Source organism: Dasypus novemcinctus, chromosome 12 (genome assembly GCF_030445035.2).
Source record: "Dasypus novemcinctus isolate mDasNov1 chromosome 12, mDasNov1.1.hap2, whole genome shotgun sequence".
Lineage (NCBI taxonomy): Eukaryota > Metazoa > Chordata > Mammalia > Cingulata > Dasypodidae > Dasypus > Dasypus novemcinctus.
The window spans coordinates 81,878,959-81,904,922 of NC_080684.1; the positions used below are offsets into that span (position 1 = coordinate 81,878,959).

A 25,964-nucleotide genomic window follows, 5' to 3' on the forward strand; every position below is an offset into this window, starting at 1 on the left:
TACCAGATTTCAAGGGAGAAATGGACAGTTCTACATTAATAGTAGGAAATTTCAATACATCACTTTCAATAATGGACAGAACATCCAAACAGAAAGTCAATAATGACCTATTTTTAAGACTAGACCTAAGAGACATATACAGAATATCTCACCCAATGGAAACAGAACACACATTTTACTCTAGGGCACATGGATCATTCTCCAGGATAAACAATATTTTAGGTCACAAAATAGGTTTCAATTAATTTTAAAATATTGAAATCACTCAATGTATCTTCTCTGACTACAATGGACAGGAGCTAAAAATGAAAAGCAAAGAGAGAACTGAAAATTTCACAAATATATGGAAATTAAACAACACACCCTTAAAAAACCAATGGGTCAGTAACCCTTCCTTATTATATCTTCTAAAGAGTTTTCGCAACTTTATAGTTTCAACCATGTACTTGCCAATCTCCCATGTGCACTTCTTCTGTCCCTTTTACTGAAACTGTGGTTGGCATGGGGTTGGTATATGCCCAGGAGACTTGAATCTCTGGATTGTCCATGTGCCAGCTGGGCCCTGAGCCTCAGCAGAGTTGCAACACCTACTCTCCAGTTCATTGGCCTTACCCAGGTCAGCTAACAAGGGGTGAGGATGGTCAACCACCACACCAAGGAACTGAAAGAGTTTACAACTGCAAGCAGGGGAATCTCATCCATTAGCCATGTGGGATCTAAGCCCCCTTTTGATTTAGAGGTGGAGTGGGCATCGCCATCCTAGTGTCCTCTGGATAGAGAAATAAAATATGGATTAGAGTGAACTTACTGGTATTCTACTATAGAATTATTGTGACTCTAGCAATGGAAGAAATTATATCATTGATGTGGAGACAGGGGCCACTGGAGCTGCTGAAGGCAAGGAGAGGGAAAAAGAGGTGTGATATAAGGACATTTTTGGAACTTGAAGTCGTCCTGAATGATATTTCAGGGACAGATGCAGGACATTATATATCCTGCCATAAGCCATTGAATGGGCTGGAAGAGAGTATAAACTACAATGTAAACTATAATCCATGTTGTGTAGCAGTGCTCCAAAATGTATTCATCAAATGCAATGAATATACCATGCTAATGAAAGAATTTGTTGATGTGGGAGGAGTGGGGAGTGGGGGGAGTGGGGTATATGGGAACCTCTTACATTTTTTAATGTAATATTTGTGTGCTCTCTGTATCTTTTAAAAACAAATAAACATCTGTTTAAAAAAAAAAACCAATGGTCTAAGAATAAATCACAAGAGAAATTAGGAAATATTTTGAGAAGAATGAAAATTAAAACACAACATACCAAACCTTATAGGTGCAGCAAACACAGTGCTGACAAGGGAATTTAAGCTCTAAATGCTTATGCTTACATTAAAAAGAAGAAAGATCTCAAATCAAAGAACTAACCTTTCACCTAGAGGATCTAGAAAAAGAAGAGCAAATTGAACCCAAAGTGATCAGAAGGAAGGAAATAAAGATTAGAGTGGAGATAAAGTAGAGAATAAAATTAGAGAGACTCAATGAAATAAAAAGATATTTGAAAAGATAAATAAGATCAATAAACCTTTAGCAAGAAATGACAAAGAAAATAAAAAGAGAGAATAGACGCAAATAAATAAAATCAGTAATGAAAGGGGGGACATTACTACCAACCCCACAGAAATTAAAAGGATTATAAGAGGATAGCTTGGACAACTATATGCCAATGAATTAGATGGCTGAGATGAAATGGACAAATCCCTAGAAACACACAACTACCTACACTAACTCAAGAAATAGAAGATCTCAACAGACCAGTAACTAACAAAGAGATTGAATCAGTAATCAAAAACCTCCCAATAAAGCAAAGCCCAGAAACAGATGACTTCACTGGAGAATTTTACCAAATATTCCAAGAAGAATTAACATCAATCCTGCTCATATCCTTCCAAAAAGTTGAAGAAGAGGAACCGCTTCCTCTTTCTGAGGCCAAATCATGCTCATACCAACGTCAGAAAAGATAAAATGAAAAAAGAAAATAGCAGATCAATATCTCTTACAAATAGTAATGCCAAATTCTAAACTAGCAAACTCAATCCAACAGCACATTAAAAGAATTACAAACCGTGATCAAATGGGATTTTCTCAGTTATACAAGGATGGTTCAACATAAGGAAAACAATTCATATAATTATTAGAATAAAGGGGGGGAAATCACATGATCGTCTCTATGGATGCAGAAAATGCAATTGACAAAATCCAGCACCACTTCTTAACAAAAACACTCAGAGAACTAGGAATAGATGGAAACTTCCTCAACATAATAAAGGGCATATATAAAAACTCACAGCTAACATCATACTCAATGATGAAAAACAAAAAGTTTTTCCTCTAAGATCAGGAAAAAGGCAGGGATGCCCATTGTCACCACTATTATTCAACATTGCACTGGAAGTTGTAACTGGAGCAATTAGGCATGAAAAAGAAATAAAAGGCATCCAAGTTATCAAAGAAGAATCAAAACCTTCTCTATTTGTAGATGACATGATCTGGTATATATAAACTCCTGAACATTCCACAAGGCAAAGCTATGAGAACTAATAAACAAACTCAGTAAAATGGCAGGGTACAAAATCAACATGCAATAATCAGTAGTGTTTTTATATACTAGTAATGAGCAATCTGAAGAGGAAATCAAGACAAATTTTCATTTGAAACAGCAAATAAAGAACCAAATATCTAGGAATAAATTTAACTATCTAAAGGACTTGTACATGCAAACTACAAAATATTTCAGAAATAACTAAAAGAAGACCTAAATAAATGGAAGAATATCATTATAATATCAATTTTACCCAAAGGAATTTACAGATTCAACACAATCCCAATTAGAAGTTCAATAGCCTTCTTTCCGGAAATAGAAAAGCCAATTATCAAATTTATATGCAAAGGGAAGGAGCCCTGAATGGGCAAAACTATCTTAAAAAAGAATAAATTTGTAAGTCTCACATGTCCAATTTTAAAACATATTAAAATTTACAGTAATCAAAACAAAACATTGGCACAAGGACAGATATATAGACCAATGGAATCCAACTGAGAGTTTAGAAATAAACTCTCCTATCTATGACCAACTGAATTTTGCCAAGGGTGTCAAGTCCACTCAATGGGGAAAGAACAATCTCTTCAAGTAGTGATTCTGGGAAAACTGGATAGTTACATACCAAAGAATGAAGGTGGACCCCTACCTCACACAATATGCAAATATTAACTCAAAATGTATCAAAAATCTAAATATAAGAAACAAAACAATGTATCTCCAATAAAAATATTCTTAGACTTTACACCAAAAATATAAATGATACTTCATCTAAATTAAAGACTTTTATACATTAAAGGACTTTGTTATGAAAATAAAAACACAACCTACAGAATGGGAAAAAATATTAAAAACCACTTATCTGATAAGAGTTTAATATCCATAATATATATAAAATCCCATGGCTCAACGACAGAAAGGCAAACAAACCAATTAAAAAGTGGGCAAAAAACTTGTATATGCATTTCTGTAAAGAAAATATTAAACTGACCAAAAGCACATGAAACAATACTTAACATCATTAGACATTAGGGAAATACAAATTAAAAGTAAAATGAAATACATTTCTATACCCATTAGAATTACTACTATTAAAAAATGGAAAATAACAAGTGTTAAATAGGATATGGAAAACTAGGACCACTTGTTGCTGGTGGGAATATAAAATGGTGGGAATAAAAACCAGTTTGGCAGTTCCTCAGAAAGCTAATATAGAATTGCTGTATGACCTGGCAATCCTGTAACTATGTATATATCCAAAAAAATGAAAACAAGGACTCAAACAGATATTTTCAATTGATGGTCTTAGTGGCATTATTCACAATTGCCAAAAGATGGAAGCAAGCAAAGTATTCATTAACAGATGCATGGATATATAAAAAGTGTGGTACACACATTTAATGGAATATTATTCAACCATTAGAAGGACTGAAGTTTTGATAATGTGACAACATGGATGAAGTTTGAAGACATCATGTTGAATGAAATAAGCCAGACACAAAAGGACAAATATTGCATGATCTCACTAATACGAAATAATTTGAATAAGCACATTCATAGATTCAGAAACAAGTACCAGGGGCCAGCATGGGGGGTAGGAAATGGGGAGTAAATGCTTAATCCATACAGAGTTTCTATTTGGGGTGATGGAAAAGTTTTGGTTGTCAACTGTGGTGATGGTGTCACAACGTTGTGAATGAATTGGTACCACTTAGTTGCGTTAATTGTGTGTTTATATGTGGTTGAAAAGGAGAAATTGTGGGTTATGAATGTGCTACTAGAATGAAAATATTCAAAAACACAGGACTGTACAACACTGTGAGCTATAATGTAAGCTATGGACTGTATAACTACAGTGATGTTGTTTCATCAGTCATAATGGGTGTGCCACTCTGGTGCATAGTGCTAGTGATGCGGAGGATTGTGTGTGTGTGTGTGTGAGTGTGTGTGTTTGAGTGAGTGCGGGTATATGGGATCTCTGTATTTTCTTCATGAATTTTCTGTAAACTTGTAACTTCTCTAATAAAAAAAATAAATGAAAAAAACCCACTTGTATGGTTTCTGAACTCTATGAGTTATGCGTTTTGAAATTAATGGTAAGATAAATCCTAATTGTCCCTTGGGTTTACTATAGACTTGATAGTGATTAACATTTCTGCCAAGATATTTATTATCTTGCCTACCCCAGAGGAGAAGAAGATTTTGCTTTTGACAAATAAGATTTTCCTCAAAGGAACATATTAGGCAGACACTAAATGTCCTCAGTATCATTGAGATCTATTTCAGCACAGCTGGGCTTATGTAAGGAAGGAAAGAAGAGTTCAGACATCCTCTTCTGCACTGGCTGAGGCCCTAAAGAAAATCTTAACCCACTATCCACTATTACTGCACACCCCGTTTCCAGGCATCCATAGCCTTCATTCTACACCCCAGTGTTCACAGGTCTCCTCCACTGCAGCCCCCCTAAAAATACAAAGCATCCTCTGCTATGGCCTTAATTAACCCTATTCACTTTGGAAATGTAATCTGTGTTTGGCCTCTTAGATCTCTGCTTGATATTAAGTGATGGAATTCCAAATTTCATTGTAAATATTACTTATGTAGAATCCTCTTGATGCAAATGAGAATGGAGTCTTAGATACTTGCCCCAGATCACTCCACTGGTGAGTGCAATGGTGAAAATGCTACACCTTGCGGACTTCAAGTCCAGAACTCTTTGCACTGCATTTCCTCCTCCTGTTCCATGCTGTCAGCTAGCTAATCTAAAAATTTCATCTGTAACATAGATTTTGTGAATAACTCTTTTCCTTCCATTCCAGTTACCTTATGCACTTCCACAGGGGATGCCTTTGGAGACAGGGGCTAATGAGTTTCTTCAATGATTTTAGACACTTCAAGTCTCAGCAGCTCAGTTACCAGAGAGCCTTTGGGGAAAAGAGGACTTACGTTGTTGAGATATATTTATCACGGTTGCCTTTGGTTAGGCCCCACCAAAACTTTAGAAAAATCTTATAAAGCCACAACCAATCATAGAATGAATTATGAGATAGAAAGCAGGGTCTGTGAGACAAAAAGCTTACAGAATTTGAGATTACCTGGCCTGAAGAAGAAGAAAAAAACAAAAACAAAATCTGAAAACTACTTTCAGAATTGCCTTCTGGTGAGGGGGATTTATAATACAGAGGAAAGAGGCTTGTCTTCCACACTAAGGCAGCACAATGAGAAATTGGGCTTAAATTGCAACATGACAAATGGATAGGCACACTGGAAGGCAATGTGGCCAATTAGGTGGCCTCAGGAGGCTTTCTGTAGTCCTAAAATAAGGGATAAACTTGAACTGCAAGATGCGGGAAGTCCTCTTATTAGATACATCAGAGGAAAGCTGTGGGCCTGTAATGGTCAAGTCAGGCTCTTTGCTGAAGGCAGAAGTGCACACTGCACTTCTTAAGTCTTGAGTTTCTTCACAATCACATTATCCTAGAGTTGATTTTATTTGCCTTATAACTGCTGAGAAATTTTGAGGAATCATCTACCACACACAAGCTTCAGTCATGTGGGCAATGAACCCTCTATTGTCATTGACAAAGGGATCAAATTTCACCCTGTTTCAAAAAGAGCATCCAATTTTGAACTATAATATGGTTAAAACTGCTCTCTGAAAACAGGTTTCTAAATCATTTTCCTTATTTACACATTGGGATAGGATCTGCATTTCTCCTCCTTGAATTACTCTGACTGTTCTAGGAGAAGCCCAAAGTCAATCTTCATTGCTACTAAAATCTGAAGGTTAAATTTCCAAGCAAGAAAAGAGGGGATTCTGAAGCCATGATCAATCAGTAATGCCAACCTGCCAGAAGGAACTTATCAGGGTAGAGGGACTGGACACTTTAGTTGAAGCCTTTTTTTCTCACGTCTGAGAATTTACATTCAGTCACTTTTCTTTTTTTCAATTCATCGGAAGAAAGATCCAATGGAAAAGAATATATGATCTTCGGACAATGAAATGCCTTTTTCATTACCATCATTGTTGATTTCTTGTACACCAGTCCTACCAGCATTTTTTCATATCCTTTTAAAAACTAAGAATTCAACTGAGACTAATGGCATGGTTGGGATACATGTAAATCACCAATAGCCTTTTTCCAATAGAGATATAACTCTTCTTACAAGGTAGGAGAGGTTCTTTCATTATTAATTCCAAATGTGAAATGGCCATTAGTCAATTCTATTTTATCATCACTTTGATCTTAAAATGATAGTCATCTCTTCCAACTCCTAATTCCACATAGGTAGACTAGCGAGTTTCAGTTGGGAAGAAAGTAAGTTTCCCTCTCCAGCAAAGCCTCTTCGGTGTGGGAGTGGGAATGAAGGGAGATATTTAGACTCAGCAAGACTTGTATTTAAAATATTCTTTCTTACTGAAAATTCCAAGTTAGCAAATCTGAACCATGCAGAGTGAATTATATTTGCAGCGGGAAAGAGAGCAGAGAAAGGGTTTGAACAGTGGGGGTGGGGGCATGGGGATTCCTTTATGAGATGATCTTAAGAACAAAAGAGATAAATTCATGCTTCTCAAGTCTTCATACAAGTGGTTGTCTTTCATGACTGTCTGCCATATTTGGGTACAAATGCAATGGTCTACCTGATTACAATCTACAAAATATACCTGAGTTTCATGAAGGTAAAACTAGAGCTAACTAAAATGCGCCATCATACTCAATAAAAGCTATGCCTGGGTAAACATTCCTTTTATACTTTCAGACCATTTTAGGAACTCTTCAAAAATCTAACTCCTTCATTCCTGGAGTTAAGCCTCCATTGTTCTCCTCTCTCCCTCTCTTCCCCTGCCAAACTGCCAGTTATATCCAGCAGGTCAGAAAAGGGGCAGTGTGATTGGTCAAAGGAGTGATAGCACTACATTTTGCATCATTGCAGAGAAATATGCCTCTTTCTTATTCTTCTTGTATACTTCTGTCATCTGCCTTGTATATCTGTGATCTACGCTCCAGGGTTCATCAAGTACAAGAATCTTCACTGTTCCCAATGCCTTAGCAACTAGAAAGAAAAGAAACCTGACTGTGGCTTCCATGGGTTGAGCACCTTATGATTTATGATGCTCTCATATATGCCAATTAGAGTGATCCTCTCTTTTATAAGGTGCATTAACTCTTTCACAGACAAGGAAATTAAGACCAAGATGTCAAATCACTGGCCTGAGGACCATGGAAGGTAAACAGCTGATCCAGGACCCAAGCCCAGTCCTCTCAACCACATGTCCTATGCTCCCCTGACGCCATGGTTATCCATTATCAAACAAGATCATCTGGTCAGAAATGTCAGTCAAATGTGGTTTGAAAGTGTTTTCTCCACAATCTTTGCAAGTATGATACAATCAACTCTCTGTTGACAATTATTCAAAATGGTTTTTAAACATAAAAACTAGTACATTTTAATAACTGAAATTATACAGAGAAATAATATACACAATTTTTAAAGGGTGGAGAAGCAAACTACCCTATTGAACTTCTACTATATGCTTCTCTAAGTCTTGTCAATTTTATACAGCTGCCTTTCAAAGAAAGAACATTCTTTTTTTTAATATTTACTTTTTTATTTATTTCCCCTCCCCGCCCAAGTTGTCTGTTCTCTGTGTCTGTTTGCTGCATCATCTTCTTTGTCCGCTTCTGTTGTTGTCAGTGGCACAAGAATCTGTGTTTCTTTTTGTTGCATTATCTTGTTGTGTCAGCTCTCCATGTGGGCAGCGCCATTCTTAGGCAGGCTGCATTTTCTGTCGCCCTGGGTGGCTCTCCTTACAGGGTGCACTCCTTGCACATGGGGCTCCCCTATGCGGAGGACACCCCTGCGTGGCATAGCATTCCTTGCGCACATCAGCACTACACAAGAACATTCATTTTTTGAACTCCTACTAGGTTGCTGGCATTATGGTATATCGTAGGTGAGGACCACAAGGTACTGATCAAGTGCGTGTGCTTTGAAATTGGTAAATTTGGTCCCAGACCTGACTATGCCACTTAACCATGTGACTATGAGCTAGTTAATTTACCTTTCTAAGAGTCAGCCTCACCATCTATTAAAATGGAATCAAAGTAACAGCTACGATGATTGCAAGGTTTAAATGAAATAACACGTGCAAAGCACTTGGCACAATACCTGATATGTAGCTAATATTACCTATTAAGATTATTATGGTTATTATTTATTGCTCAAAGAGGAACAAGACATAGTTTCTACCTCTGAAGCTCACAATATAATGGAAATAAATGAAACAGGCTTGAATAATTCCAGTACAGGCAGATTCCAGAAAGGGAACAAAACAGAGAGAGACATAGATTTTCTTCCTTCGGCTCTCTCCCTGCTAATTCCCAAATGTCGTAACTCCTTCACCCTAAGACTTAGCAAAATCCTGACCAATTTAAAGTCTAGTACTTTCCCCCTGAAGAATAGAAATCTCAAGGCATGAAAGTATGTCTGCAGAAATGGTAAGCATATGGGGTAAAAACCCAAAGCAAAAAAAAAAAAAAAAAAAAGTATAACAGCTTAGGACTCCAGCTTGATGTAGTGTTGCAATTCACAGCCTTGTCAGTCTGTTTTATAACACCGTTGCTCAAATTTGTGACAAAGTTCCAGCCCCAGAATCCTAGAATGAAGAAATTTGGCATGAGGTAGACTCATTTACATTTTCTTCTTCAAGCAATTTCGTTTCGAAGTTTCTTTAGCTGATGTTCCTGGTGTAGTCACCTCTGACAACACACGGACAGGTAAAAAGATCAATACTAAATGGGGCAGGTTAAGTCAGGAGCAAGGTGATGCTTTCCAACTCCCACCCCACAATGCCCATCTGACACGTTCTCTAACAGAGATGTAAAGGTAGCCAACTGGCTTACCAGGCATAGTATTCTTCTGTCTTTATCAAATATTTCTCATGAACCACGGGTTGTTTCAAGTAATTGACAGATATCAACTCATTAAACCGGCGTAACTGGTGACCTTTCAGGTATCAAGGTGATGAGTTAGGACAAGGAGCCAAACTGAAAATAGCAATCTAGCCTTTATTCTTTTTCTGCAACAGTGTGAGCAAGAAGCCAAAAAAGAGAGACACCAGCTCCCCAGGGTGCCAGTTTTCCCCAGAGAACCAAGCTGGGCAACAGGCAGAAGGAAATCTCTCGAACTAAAGGCTCCTGCTGCCTTTTTTATGGACCCGGAGACTGGGAGAGAGGGAGTTGAAAAATACTGAGTCAAAGTGGAGAAAATGGTCTCAGTCAAATCCATCAACAGGGAAGTCTCAGTGGAGGCAGCTGGGAAGGGCCTCAGTTGAGGTTCCTGACAGGTAGACTCCAAAGGGGTTCCAGTGCTAGGAATGCAGCTATTCATATGAGCATGGCTGGGACCAGGGGAGCCTGTGTCATTGATTGCAGCTCCCTCCAGAAAACCACAATGCATTGAGTGGTGCGCCCAGTCTGGTGGAGGAAGGGCAGATTCCACCCTTGAGGCCTGCCAGACAAAGTCTAGTAATTGCCTGTGGTCCTGAAAGGTCAAACCAGAGACTTTGGGCCTAGAACAGACTCCTCAGATACTTTCTCCTTCTATAGATGTGGAAACTGAGACACAATGAGCTTTTATAATATACCGAAGGTCACAAAGACCATTAATGACTAGGCTTGGATTTTAAAACCAGACAAACTCCAGAATTTATACTTTCATCTACTATGCTATATTTGGGGAGTGGGTTACTGGCTTTTCATCTTGTGACCACATGCCTGTTAGGAAACAGGGGTTAGAGATACTGATTGTGACTGTGAACACAGTAGGGCCTCTTCAGGGCTACATGGATTGTTGGCTTTGAAAGAGCTCATGATCCATCTCCAGGGTTAAACTTAATTTTCGCACATTGACTTGTAAGGATCTGGCCTCTGTCTGGAGACTGACAGGTTCACATATTTAAAGTTTGTCAAAACGTGAATTCTACTGAAAGTAGCTTGTAATTTTTACTAGGCTTGATCTTAAATTGTATTCTTAAGGATGTGGGAGGGGGCAGAGAGCATCAGATAGAGAACATATGGCTTCTTTTTAAACCCATTTAAATTGGACTTTTATGTAATTTCTCATTTCTCAAATCTCATTTTCACACTCAATTTGCAGAGCCAAATTCCCACTTTAAACCAGATTATAAGAGGACAGATAAGATATTATAATTTGGTTGTTTTTAGAAACATTTTTTTATAAGGGAAAGTGGTATATTCATTTAATGCCTTCTTCCTTCTGCCCCTGAAATAACATACCTGAACTCAATTCAGTAATTAAGAAGCCATGCAATGTTTTCATGTACAGGAAAACATGTCTACTACTTGACCGGTAGCTAACACTGAGTTAGCAATCAACAAATTATTGATAAATGTTCCCAGAGATTCAAAGATGAATAAAATTCTGCCCTGCATTCTTATAGTTTATGATCTAGTAAGAGGCAGTCATTCAAACAACTAAAGTGCAATATGATAGAGTTTCGGAATGATATAAATGATTATTTGTCAGTAGTAATATGAAAATAGAGAAGCAACGTTAGTTGGTATTTTTCTTTCTTGAACTTTATTAGATTTTTTAAATTGTAAAAGTAGTATGATTTTGTAAAAAACCAAATGATACACAGATATATTAATAAAAAAATTTAACTTTCCTTGACCCCTCCTCCTTTAATCTCAGCATTCTGAGAGTAAAAGTATTAATATCTTCTTCAGTATACTTCCATAGATGGGGTTTACTTTCTCCTAATAATAAGAGGGAGATAGACTACACATATCCCTTTGGAAAGTCGCAAAATATTATGGCTATACCTCCAGACCAACAATATGGGTTTAATTCTTAAAAATAGTACATGATTCTGCATACATTGTACCATATGCACTCAATGATTCGATAGGGATGGATAATCAGAATACAGCCATGGATTTATTTTTTTATTTTTAAAGATTTTATTCATTCAACCCCCCAGTTGTCTGCTCTCTGTGTCCATTCACTGTGTGTTCTTTTGTGTCAGCTTGCATTCTTGTCAGGCAGCACTGACATGTGCCTCTTTTTAGTTGTATCATATTGCTGCACCAGGTCTTTGTATGTACAGCGTTTTTCATAGCTCTCCTTGCAGGGCGCACTCCTTGAACGTGGGGCTCCCCTACGTGGGGGACACCCCTGCATGGCATGGCAATTCCTTGTGTACCACAGCACTGCGCATGGGCTGGCTCCTCACATGGGCCAGGAAGCCCTGGGTATCAAACCCTGGACCTCCTACATAGTAGGCGAGCACTCTATTAGTTGAGCCACATCCCCTTCCCTCATGGTTTTGTTTTTGTTTTTTTTTTAATTTATTGAAATATATCACTCATACATAAACATACATAAACAATAAATGTATAATAGTTGTGAGCTTACAAAACAAACATATATAACATCAAACAAACATATATAACATCTCACCCTATCATCAATAACTTGCATTGTTCTTAAACCTTTTTAACTAATGATTAAAGAACATTGTCAAAATATTACTACTGTTGTCAAAATATTACTACTAAACAAAGTATTTTTCCCCTAACCAATCCAATTATTTTTATACCATTTATATATGAACATACATAAACAATTAAGTGTATAGTGAAAGTTGTGAACTTACAAAGCAAACATGCATAATGTCATACAGGGGTCCCATTCCTCAACCCTCCATCAACACCTTGCATTGTCCTGAGACGTTTGTTACAAACTATGAAAGAACACTGTCAAAATCTTACTACTAATCATAGCTCTTATCTTACATTTGGTGTGTTTTTCACCCAACCCACCCTATTATTATTTTTTAAATATATTTTTTTATAACAGAAGTTGTAAACTTATAAAACAATCATGCACATGTGCAGAGTTCCCAAAAAACACGCCTCCATAATTTGCTACAGATAAAATAATATCATCTGATTATTGCCATGTCCATAGTGTACATTTGGCTCACATTTTCCATACTGCCTCAGTATCAACACAGTACATCTTTTGCACAGATGCAAGAATATTATTACTACTAACCACAGCCCATAGGTCACTCCAGCTGTATTTTTCCCATGCTTCTCCACATTCCCAACACCCTGCAGTAGTGATATACATTTGTTCTAGCTAACAAAGGACACTCTTGCATCTGTACTATCAACCACAATTCTCACCCACCTCTTGGCTTACTGTGCTATCCAGTTCCTAGATTATTCTCAAGCATTCTGTCAATTGGCATTTACATATCTAGACTCCCATTATCAGTCACATCCCCATTTATAAACTAGCTGTTACTCACTGTGTGTTACCATCCACTCTGTACATTTCCACAATTTTAAAGTTAATTAAAACTTCTAAATATATTAAACATCAGTAGTCAACTCAGTCCTTCTCTTATCTCCTTTAAGAATCCACCACCTCTACCAGGTCTTGAAAATATTTTCCAATAATTTCTTCTAGAAGTTTTATAGTTCTTGCTTTTATTTTTAGTTTTTTTATTCATTTTGAGTTAGTTTTTGGATAAGGTGTAAGATAGGGGTCCTTTTTCCTTCTTTCAGCTGTGGATGTCCAATTCTTTCAGCACCATTTGTTGAATGAATTGTTCTGCCCGAGCTGTGTGATTTTGACAGGCTAGTCAAAAATCACTTGACCATACCTGCGAGGGTCTGTTTCTGAACCATAACTTTGGTGGTTCCATTGGTCTATTGTGTCTGTCTTTAGGCCAATAACATGTTGTTTTTACCACTATAGGTAGGTATTATTATGATTTAAAGTCTGGAGATGAGGGTTCACTTTTCCTTTTTATGATGTTTCTGGCTATTCAGGACTCCTTACCCTTCCAAATAAATTTAATGATCGTGTTTTCAATTTTTTCTTTAATGCTGGTGGAATTTTTATCGGGATTGCATTAAATCTGTGTAACAATTTGAGTAGACTTGACATCTTAATGATATTTAGTCTTCCAATCCATGAGCATGGAATATTCTTCCAGTTATTTAAGTCTTTTTTTATTTCTTTTGACACTGAATTGCAGTTTCCTGAATACAAATGCGTTACATCATTGGTTAAGTTTATTCCTGATTATTTGAGTTCTACCTGTCATATTTTATTTTCACCACCCTTTTGACATGTTTGGTTATTTTTATTGATATAATCTTCATTTCTAGACTCTCTTCCAGGCCCCTCTCTCCTGTCTTTTCTTTTCAGGCCTTAACACACCCTTTAGGATTTCCTGAAAATCTGGTCTCTTGCTTAGAAATTCTCTCAGTTTCTGTTTATCTGTGAATATTCTAATTTTGCCCTCATTTTTGAAAGACAGTCTTGCTGGATATAAGATTCTTGGCTGGAAGTTTTTCTCTTGTAGTGTCTTAAATATATAAGACCACTGACTTCTTGCCTCCACGGTTTCTGGTGAGAAATCAGCACTTAATCTGTACTGGATATCCCTTATATGTTATGCACTGCTTTTCTCTTGCTACTGTCAGAATTCTCTCTTTGTCTTGCCCCTTGACATTCTGATGAGTATGTGTCTTGGAGTTGGTCTATTTGGATTTTTTTGAATGGGAGTACGTTGTGTTTCTTGGACAGGGATATCTATGTCCTTCAATAGGGTTGGGAAATTTTCTACCATTATTTCTTTAAATATTCCTTCTGCCCCTTTTCCCTTCTCTTTTCCTTCTGGGACAGCCACCTCATGGTTTTATTTTGATTTTTGTTTTTGATTTTAAAATATCCCCATACATTTATCCTTAAATGGGAATGTTTTTTATGTTTGTCTTAATCAGCTCTTGTTTTTATTTCCTTCCTTCTGCTTATTTGTCCTTCCCTTTTTCTAGTTTCATATGGTATAAGCTTAGATCACATATTTGAGACCTTTTTTATATATTCGTTTTCTATGTCATAAACTTCATACAAATCTTGATAACTGCATCCCATGAATTTTGATATTTTATGTATTCATTTTTATTCAATTCAAAATATTTTTAATCTCTTGTGATTTCTCTTTGACCACGTTATTTAGGAGTGTTTGGTGACATTCCTGACATTTTTCTTATATTGATTTCTAATTTAATTCACTTTTGTCATAGAATATATTTATCATTTCAATTCTTCCAAATTCTTTGAAGACCTCTTTTATGATCCAGGATATGATCTTCTCCTGGTATTTTTTTTCTCTGTAGAATACAACCCAAAAAGGTGATTGCTATATCAGAGTATATGGTCATTTTCACCTTTAAGATATTGCTTAATTACTTACCATAAAATATAACAATTTATACAATTTGACATTTTATACTGCCATTTTCCCATATTGTGTTTATTATAAGATGTTATTAACATATTCTATTTTTCCCATAAGTTTGCTGAAAAATAGTATTTTGTTTTCTTACTTTGCATCTCAGAGGCAACCAGTGAGGTTCAGAAATTCTTCATAAGTAACTTGCCAATTTACTTTCTTCTTTTATGAATTGCTTATTTATATTCTTTGACAAATACATTTTTAAGTATATAAATTTAAAAAATTTTCATATAGATTCCTTTGAATTTTGTACTATTTTTTTAAAAGATTTATTTATTTATTTATTTCTCTCCCCTCCCCCACCCACCCCAGTTGTTTGTTCTCTATGTCTGTTTGCTGCCTTTTCTTTGTCCGCTTCTGTTGTTGTCAGTGGCACAGGAATCTGTGTATATCTTTGTTGCATCATCTTGTTGTGTCAGCACTCCGTGTGTGCGGTGCCATTCCTGGGCAGGCCACACTTTCTTTCGCGCTGGGCGGCGCTCCTTACAGGGTGTGCTCCTTGTGCATGGGGCTCCCCTCTATGGGGGACACCCCTGCGTGGCACAGCACTCCTTGCACGCATCAGCACTGCGCATGGGCCAGCTCTACACGGGTCAATGAGGCCCAGGGTTTGAACCGCAGACCTCCCATGTGGTAGACGGACGCCCTAACCACTTGGCCAAGTCCACCACCCCTCTGAATTTTGTACTATTTTTAATGGAAATGATGCATTTTCACCCTTAATATTTCTTATATAGAGAGGATACAAAACACTTAAATCCACTATTATAATGTATAATGGGTCATACATTTTCCCTAACCCTTAAAATAACTGAAATGAAATATATTCAATTAATTCATTATTATGTATGTGGGTATCTATTTGTGTGTGTGTGAGTGTGTGTTTGTGTATATCAGTATGGGTCTGATACTAGAATTAAAGCTTTCAAATTACAGTTGAGACAACGGCCAAATTCTACCTCCTCATCCCCATCATTGGCCAGAGATTATGCTTAGTCTGTCCCATCTCTGTTGTACAAGTTCTTCCCCTGTGGATTCAGAATCTAATTCACAATCATGCTGATTCTTTTCCCTAGGAAACTAGCTACTCTCTGGAAAAATTTCAGAGTTGTCCATACAAATCAAGGTACAAGAGCCTGCAGTGATTCATGAACCCTTCAATCACAGTTTCTATCACAGTTCACAGTCTGTGCCCATTTAGATGAAACATAGGAGTCAGAGAGTTGAGGAATCCCATTTGGCAGATTGGCATTAAGTAACTCTTCAAAATGCTTTGTATGCAATTACCATTATCTTAAATTCTGGGAATGGAGAGTAAGAGAGATGCTTTTCCCAGAATCCCTGTTCTCTCCATGGAAGCAGTCTGTGTTGGATTGCCCTTTCATAAGGCCTTGTCTTGCAAATGCATCTAACCACTGTTCTGGCAGCTGACCTCTGCTCAGTTTGACATTCCTCCACATTCTGCTCACAGCATTAGCATGGGCTTAAGAAGACAGACTAGCAGCCACTCTGGTTTTGTGGGTCTGTTCAGATAATGCATCCTAGTTAAGTTTTATTCTTCCCTCTGGTTGTTGCTACTGGTAGGAATATTTTATAGTTTTGACTAAAAAATCTGGCAGCCTCATCATCCAGAGAAAACATAAATAATGGTGCTCAACACTGTTATTATCTGTTGAGGGATAGAAACCAGACTGTGAGGGTTTCCTGATTGTAATGCCAAGCATTGTTCTAAGCCCTAGGATTCTGCAGTAAACAAAGAGGAAAAAAATCCCTACTCTCATGGAGCTTATATTCTAGAAAGAAATGAAAGTACCTGCTTTAAAAAGCTAGCTCCCAGCTTTGTCATTTACAAGCTGTGTGACTACATTATATAACCTCTGATTTTCCTCATCTGGGGATTGACTATACTTAGGGTTATCACAAAGGTAAAAAAGCAATAGCATAGAAAAAGGGTTTTTAATTCAGGCCTAGCGTACAATAAGCCCTCAATAAATGGGATTTCTCCTTCTCCTCTTCCTCTTTCTTCTTATAATGATGATGAGGAGGAGATATCTGTTCATCCCTATTTTCAGCGACCATACACAGATCATGTTAAAAATGTCTTCTCTCTCATCTCACCCAAAACAGTCAGATGTCCAAAGTCCGAAGTCTGATTCTCTCTTGTAGGCTCTGTATTAAATCTGACAGAGTTCTAATCACACCCTCGATATTATCTGGGCTCAACCACACTGTATTTTCTTTATTTCATTTAAGGCCCCATTAACTTAAAATGGAGCAGTGACATACTTCCAAATTCAACTTGCTCAGTCCAAAGTTAGCTTCCCTCTGGATATAAAGTGGGTCTCACAAGAGAATGATGTTGATCTCTTGGACAATTTTAGGGATTGAAGCAGTTATAAGAATCAACAGTGTCATGGAGACTCTTGCAGACAAATAGACAATTGTATATATTGCAAGGCAAGATGCTAAGGGACAGATCAGCTCAAAAGCATTGACTTTCTCACATTTCTACTGCTTAAGAGAGATGAGGGCAAAAGCATCCACAATGAAAAAGCATTAATTTTAAAATACTCTTCAGGTGCACATATGTGTATGTGTAGAGGGTGGTCTCAAGAGCATTGAACTAGATTTGGAGATCTGGGGTCCCAAGATCCCTAACCTCTGTGCCTCTGACCCTAATCTAATGCAGGACACTGAAAATGTCATGTGTGTTCTCACCATGCTTGCATTCTCATCTGTAGAATCAGGCCACACTATCTTAAGGATCCTTGTTGCTCCCAAATTGCTGTGTTAATCTCCGCACCACAGTTATTTTTGAATGAGAGGCCCATCTGAATAAAACTTAACATTTTTCATTCTTCTTCATCTATAAAATGGAGTGAAGCCCTCCTACAAAGGTGTGCCTGTGGTTTCCTGTCCTTAGACAAGTAAGCACTGGAGATAAAGAGATGGGGACCTGGAGAAGTCTGGAGCCACCCATTCCCACACAGAAAATACCATGAGATGAACATTCTTAGAGATGATCAGTGTCCTTTTATTTTTTTTTAAAGGTGAAAGTTCATTATTATCTTTTTAACGTATAAGATGAGGTAAGATTTTAAAATGATATTTAAAACAAGACATTGCATAAAAGTTACAAATAGAAAGAAACTCCTACATATGAGAAGTGCTATATATCAATTCTTTTAAAAATCACTCGTGATCTACCAGGATAGGCCGTTGTACATATAGATATGGAAGAAGTTACAGCAAATATAATATGATCCCTGATTCTAAGTCATCATAGAACATTTTAAAAACATATAAAAAATAAGAGCAAATCGAGTTTGTACAGGAATATACTAATACAAGATTTTACAATATGGGTCCTGATGCACCAGAAAGTATTAGAGGCTTTGGGATAGCCTGAGCAGGGTCACATCTAGGTTTTGACATTATTAATGCATGAACATGGAAAAGTCCCTTAACTGTTCTGAGTCTCAATGTGTTTATGTGGAAAATAGTTTGCTTTGAAAATATGAAAATATTTAGTACATTACACGCACTTAACAAACGTTCGTTCCTTCTTTCTTACCTCTATATTAGTACAGTATTTTAATCTCTGTATTACAATGTTTTTCAAATAACATGGTTCACAATACAAGTTCAAGATATGATTTTGTGGTATCAAATAATAATGTTGAACTCTTTTTACAGTGGGTTCACTCATTGCTGTGCATCTGTGCCATCATCAGCGTCATTTCTATTTGTATGAATACACCAATGACGTTTGAGCACTATTCTCCTCTTCAGTATTTGACCTTAACTTTGGATACTTTACTGAAGTTTCTCTACACGGCAGAGATGATAGCAAAAATGCATATCCATGGTATTGTCAAGGTGAGCATTTCCATGTTATTTAAACTAATAATCAAAAGGCACTGAAAATGTTAATCAGTTTAATAGTATTTTCACATTAAATTCAGTAAAACAAAACATCTCTTGATTTTGTGACTATTGAAGTCTATTAAAAAAGTCAGGACTCCAGAGATTGGTCAAAGTATGATGCTTGATAACATTAAATAACATTAATAAATTACATAAGGCACACAACCCTGGAATATGAGGAATGGAGTCAGATGGCCAAATTTCTGCCTGCTTTGTGAGGGCCAGGGCAATGTCTTTCTTTCTTTTTTGTCACTGAAACATTGCTTTATTTATTTATTTTTAATTAATTAATTTATTTATTTTTAAAGTTACATTAAAAAATATGAAGTCCCCATATACCCCCCACCCCCTTCAACCCACTCCTCCCATAACCACAACCTCCTCCATCATCACGGGGCATTCACTGCACTTGGTGAATACGTCTCTGAGCACTGCTGCACTACTTGGTCAATGGTCCACATTACAGTTTACACTCTCCCCCAGTCCACCCAGTGGGCCACGGGAGGACATACAATGTCGAGTAACTGTCCCTGTGGTACCACCCAGGACACCTCCAAGTCCTGAAAATACCCCCACATCACATCTCTTCTTCCCATTCCCACCCTCAGCAGCTACCATGGCCACTTTCTCCATCTCAGTACTACATTTACCTCCATTACTAATCACATTAGTTCCAGAATAGAGTAGCAGTAAGTCCACTCTAATCTATACTCTATTCCTCCATTCTGTGGACCCATGGATGGTTATGTCCACTCCACCTCTATATCAAGAGGCTGCTTCGATTCCACTTGGATGATAGACGCAATTCTCCTGTTTGCAGTTGTAGGCACTCCTGGCTCCCTGGCAGTGTCCTTTTAGAAAACCAGTGTAACAGGTGTTCTACCAGGAAATTTTTAGAAATGTTTATTTCTAAGAAAAGTAAACTTAAAAATGGTTTAATTCCTCTCTGTGATCCAAAACTTCCTGAAAAGTGAAGCCCAATATATTGCCAGGTTCCATTAATAGTAAAATGGAATATAATGATGAGTTTAAAGGTTAGATATAGAACACATATTAATTTAGAAAAATTAAGGTAAAAATAAATTGGGGTATCAAAAAATTTAAAAATCCAAAAACTTTGTTTTTGATGTTTTGCCTTCCATCACTGCAATAAAGGTTGCCCTGTATGCAAATTAGCAAGGCAACTTCTTCCATCTTTTCCTCAGTGTCTACATCCTTTCTTTTTCTTTTTTTTCCTAATTATTAAGCTTATCTTCACAAAAGTTTTAGATCACAGTAATTCATATATACAATATACAGTACTCCCACATATCCAACATAAAACCCTTTTCCCTTCCACAGCAATAATCTTTTTACATGTTCATACTATATTTACTGAAACTGACATAAAGATATTGAGACGATAGCTTTCAAACAAGGTAACGTTTGGGTTTACATTGTGGTTTATATTTTAGACTATACAATTTTCTAAATGTTTAGTTATCTTATGTTTTACATTATGATTTACATTTTAGCCTATCAACCCCTAAACATTTTTGGTGTAATTTAACATGTCTAATATCCATCCTTGCATAATCTTGTGGGGAACACTTCTATTGCCCACACAGTTGCATTGATTCCATCTATTCAATACCTCTTTCCCCTCCCCTCAGGGCCCACAGTGACAGTCAATCTTCATTGCTTGAAGGGCCATGTTCAGAGATACTTGCAACAGTGTTGAGGGCTTGACAAGGGAAGGAATACTGATGCTGGATGTTACTGACAGGGGACACATGGTTGGCAGGGAGTTCTCCAGGGCATATATCCAGGGTACATAAAAATGTTTGGATATTTTCATAGTGATTACAATTAAAAACAATAACTGAGGGAGTGCTGAGTTCTGAGCCAGGGGAGCTCTATCACAGTCCCTAAAAAAACAGCAACAATCCCCCAAGTGCAACGGCAAAGACCAAAAAAGAAGGAAGGTCCAACAATGAGCCCTTGATACTAATGACTATGCTTGTGAGCCTGTGCACCTGAAATAAGAACAAGGCCTAGAGCTATAGGGTGCCTAAGAGTTACCTCCTGAGAGCCCCCATGTTGCTCAAATGTGGCCAGTCTCGAAGCCAAACTCGGCATGTAAATGTGTTGCCTTCCCCCCAGCATGGGACATGACTCCCAGGGATGAGCCTCCCTGGCGCTGAGGGAATTCCTACCAAGTGCCAGCTGATGATGTAACTAGAAAATGACCTTGAATAAAAGGGTCAACTTGGACCAGCAGAACATCTCAGTCTACATATAATACCAGGAGTTAAAAATGCTTTTTGACCTGAATAAAAGGGGGAAATGGAAAGGACAAATGAGTTTATATGGCTATGAGTCGCCAAAAAGAGCTGGGAGGTTATCAGAGGAGTTGCCCTTATGCACATCTCAGCAGCGTCCCAGAGACAGATAAAGTAGATACAACCCCAGGTATTGGTTCTTCTGAGGGCTACAGAGACCCACACATTCTATGGTCATGGCAGATGGAGTTCAGTGCCATGTCAGTTGGCCCTTCTTTGGAGTTGGTGTTTCTGTGTGATGGAGCTGGACTCAGATGTGATCTTTGTCCACAAGCCTCTCCTGTTACTTTTAATGGATCTGTAGTTGGTGCCATACCCAGGGGACCTGAATCTCTGGACTGACCATATGGTAGCCAGGCCCTGAGCCTCAACAGACTTGCAACTCCTACACTCTGGCTTACTGGGCTTACCCCACTCAGCTAACATGGAGGTGAAGAAGGTCAACCACCACACCAGGGAGCCAAGAGTGCCTACAACTGAAAGCAGGAGAATTGCATCCAGCATCCATGTGGAATCTAAGCCCCCTCTTGTTACAGATGTGGAGTGGACACAACCATTCTAAGGTCCACAGGATGGAGGAATAGAATATTGATTAGAGTAGACTTACTGATATTCTAGTCATGAACTATTGTGATTAGTAATCGACGAAAATGTGGCATTGGTGTGGAGAAAGTGGCCATGGTGGCTGCTGGGGGTAGGAAGTGGGAGAAAGAGATGTGATGTGGGGGCATTTTCGGGGGTTGGAGTTGTCCTGGGTGGTGCTGCAGGGACAGTTGCCAGACATTGTATGTCTTCCCATGGCCCACTGGGTGGATTGTGGGAGAGTGTGGGCTATGGTGTGGACCATTGGCCATGAGGTACAGCAGTGCTCAGAGATGTATTCACCAAGTGCAATGAATGGCCCATGATGATGGAGGAGGTTGTTGTTATGGGGGGAGGGGGAGGGGGTGGGGGGTATATGGGGACCTCATATTTTTTTAATGTAACATTAAAAAAATAAAGACCAAAAAAAACCTTATCTGCAAAAAAAAAAATGGTTTAATTCCTTTAAGGAAATTTATGCTCCAACTTTGCTTTTCTTCATAGGATTATAATCATGGGATAATCCATGTTTTCAATGTGTAGGTTTGAGCCTAAGCCTGTCTCCCATAGTTTCAGTCATGATCTATATTTAAATCAACCTTCAACTTAGGTTTCACTGGTTCTGCCTCTTAGACACCTCAGAGAACTCAAAGTATACAAGTCCAGAATGAAATGCATCTGCCACCCCCCATCACCAGAAACCCTATCAGTGGTTCAACTATCCAACCCCTCAGTCACCCAAACATTGAACTCATTCCTCATCTCCTGCCCAGCATTCAATTTAAGTCTCCTTGATTCTAACTTTATTCCCTTAGGCAGATCTAAAAAAAAAAAAAAAGTTGGGTTTTTTTTTTTTTAATTAACACCGGGGATTTGAATGGAACTGAATCTAGAATAAACTATGCTATTACTAAACCAAATTGAGGTACTTTCAGATTAAAAACCTGTCTTCAGGTTAGCCATTTGTAACTCAAAAGCATTAAACCTGATTATCAACTTTTCAAACTATTTTTGAAAATGGTAAAAACTTAATTTAAAGATTGTAACTTCAATAAATTCAGTAAATGATGGCTTTATTTAGACCACAAGTATGTCGTTTCAGGAAGATTTACACAATATAGTTCCTGAAACAATAATAATGCATTTCCCTTTAAACGAAGCTGGTACTGTTGTGGAATTTAAGAGAAGTTCAATTATTTGAGTATAGAGAGGCCAGGACTCAGGAATGATTTTGAAAAGGAAAAATGGTTTATTGACGGCCGGCCGGACTCGGGAGCTTTCAGTTTGAATCCCCAGTCCTGAACAAGATTTTCAAACGTCTTTTATACAGAGAGGAAAGGCCAAATGGTCCCTTTGTTTCAGTTCTCAATAGGCTTCAATTAGCATATATCTTCCACATCTTAGGTAAGCTTTTAGCATGGACTCCAGATATTCTAGATAAGCTTTTAGCATATTTACTTTTTGCATTTCCCCTAAATACTTAAAGTTTATAGCCCTTGCATTGTTAAACATTTCCTGGGACTGGAGCCTGTTGCCATTTTCCCTAAGGGCAGGACTGCAGCCTCTTGCCGATCGAAAACTCACAAGTCAAACAGCTTAGTTATCTCTGAAGAGACAAAGAGCCTTCCACCCATAGCCCACATCAGTACCATTGAGTTTTTGAAGGAATTCTCTTTTTTAACAAAATAATTAACCAATCTGTCTAGCCCAATTTTAAACTGTTTACCCTATACAGAATGGTAGAAATCTGCAAGTAGCTAAAGGCAATACTTTGGGAACTGTTATAACTACTTGGAATAAAATCTCTGCCGGGCCTTTAGAATATCAGTAATGAACTAAGGGTTCAATAATGGCAATGACAGCAACAGCTCTGTGAGTTACAGCCCAGCTTGTATGGACTGGGGAGGCAAAGGAAGGAAGTGATGGAGGCCTTTCCATTCCTTCACATCACTCCCCTCAGATTCACAAATTACTGCTGCTCTTGTAGAAATGTGAGCTCACAATAATATTAACCAAGGCAACAAAACCCACTGTGGCTGTTCATTTGCTGATTCAGGACTGCCTGTGTGCAGGCCCTGTGGATGCAAAATGACCTAGCAAGAGGGTGTAGAAATCCCCGGCCCTGCCTTTGGGCAGATTTGCTCCAAATTTACATTCGTGGCCTTGCCCCAGGTGCTTCTCTGAGCCTCAGTTCTTGTGTCAAAATGAAGATACTAAAACACACTTCCCAACCAAACCAACCCTGACTTCATAAGGCAGGGTTTTCTCACTTGGGGACCCTGATTCCCACAGAATGTAGTGACTAGCTGGCAGGTGATATTATGTCATATTAAGGACTTAGAAGGACACTTTGAAAAGTGTATTCAAACCACCAAGGGCATGACCTAACTGCATCCTCCAGCCAAACAGCACTCAGGCAGGTCTAGCTATACTAGAGAACCTGGCAAATCCAAAAATGTTTAATCTTTTGAAAGTAAGAGGAACTAAATTAATCCTTATTTCCTTTATCTTAGGAGCAACTGTTTACTTTCATAGCAAATTAAACTCTTAGAACCAGAGAACTGATCCTTTCATACAATTTGTTCTATAAACACCTTCTTTTTTTTTTTTTTTTACATATTGTGGTATCTTTCTTCATCAATTTAAAAAGAACCCACCCTAAAAGATATTCTTAATTTTATATTCTTCAGAAATTTTTATGTATATTTAAGTATAGGTAATATATAACCTATCTTCTATTTATCTTTCTAACTATAAAATCTATCCCTTTTTAAAACAATACAGTGAAATTTTTAAATAGTATTTCATGGTATAAATCTACTCAGACATCTTTTGATGGGCTTGTTGATATTTCCAGTTCTTTTGCTGTCAAACTCACTGGTTCAATATGATTTTTTTTTTCTTTTTTGGCGGGGCAATGAACAACCTCTTTATTAATAGAGATTTTTTTTAACAAATCAATTTTATTGGTACATATTAGTAAAGCATAAATCAATCCAAAGTGTATGCTTAATGGTATTTGGTATAATCACATATTTGTGCATTCATCACTTCAATGATTCTTAGAGCACTTTCATTATTCCAATAATAACTAACAAAAAACAAAATAAAAAAAGTAAATAAAATGGAGTGACAACAAACTACCTGACAGGGCTACAGTGAAGATTATATTGCAAAGTATATGTAGAACACTTAGCACAATGTCTTGGACATAGCTGATTACCAGTACATGATGTTCCTATACTTTTGGTACCTTGAAATCATAATCCTGATAATATAAAATAAACAAGAAAAGAAAAATGAACTGTCTTTAAAATAAACTACTTTAAGTGGAGAAGAAAGTCAGCAAAACTATAAAGAATGTTAATTTCTGGGTGGTAAGATTATGAGTATTTTGTGTTCATCCTTCAATTTGAGAAACCACATAGGAATAGGGTTTGATTCATGGCTCTTGGCTTTGAATCCTGGCTCTGACATGAACTAAGTGACTTTAGGTAAGTTATATAACCCTGTCTGCAAATGCATAGGGCAACACTTGCCTACATCATTATTATGAAATGAGTTTCTATTGGCGATGTACATCATAAGCTCTATTTAAGTATTTGTTGAGTAAAATACTTTCCAAATCTTCAATAATGGGCATTTGTCCTCTTATATGTGGATATTAGTTTACAAAATAATGATTATCCCTAATTTATTGAATTTCTACTATGTGAGGCTCTGTTCTCAACACTTTATATGCTTTATATAAATAGGTAAATACTCAGCAACAATCCTATACCAAAAAACACTTGAAGGGAAGGTGTCTTCCATGTAGCCTCTTCAGTCTCACCAAGGCACATGGGTGGATATCTGCCCATCTCTAAGTACCCCCTTGTGTCATCCCAGATTCTGCAAAAAGCAATCCTTGAATCTTATTTGTAGAGGTCATTGGCTGATCTCTACCGGGTGAACTGTGACAAAACTAGACTAGTCTCCGCTTCTTGTTTTTTTTTTTTTTTGGTGGAAATTCCTTTGGAATCTTTTGGGTTCCTTTTGCTAGCCATATTGCCAAAACTCTTATTTCAGGTTCTCATGTAGCAAAAGAGTGTCATGACCACATGATATGACATAGGGTGATGGTCAACAAAGTTGGTTTAGCCCTGGCTCTATCTTAAATACTTGATACTTTGGATAAATTCTTTAACTT

At 37.4% G+C, this 25,964-nt stretch overlaps 1 pseudogene; it reads left to right on the forward strand.

Annotated features, from left to right (window-relative positions):
- The first annotated feature begins 17,829 nt into the window (after positions 1–17,829).
- On the forward strand, positions 17,830–17,935 carry LOC111765516 (small nucleolar RNA SNORA38; annotated as a pseudogene).
- Positions 17,936–25,964: the final 8,029 nt, after the last annotated feature.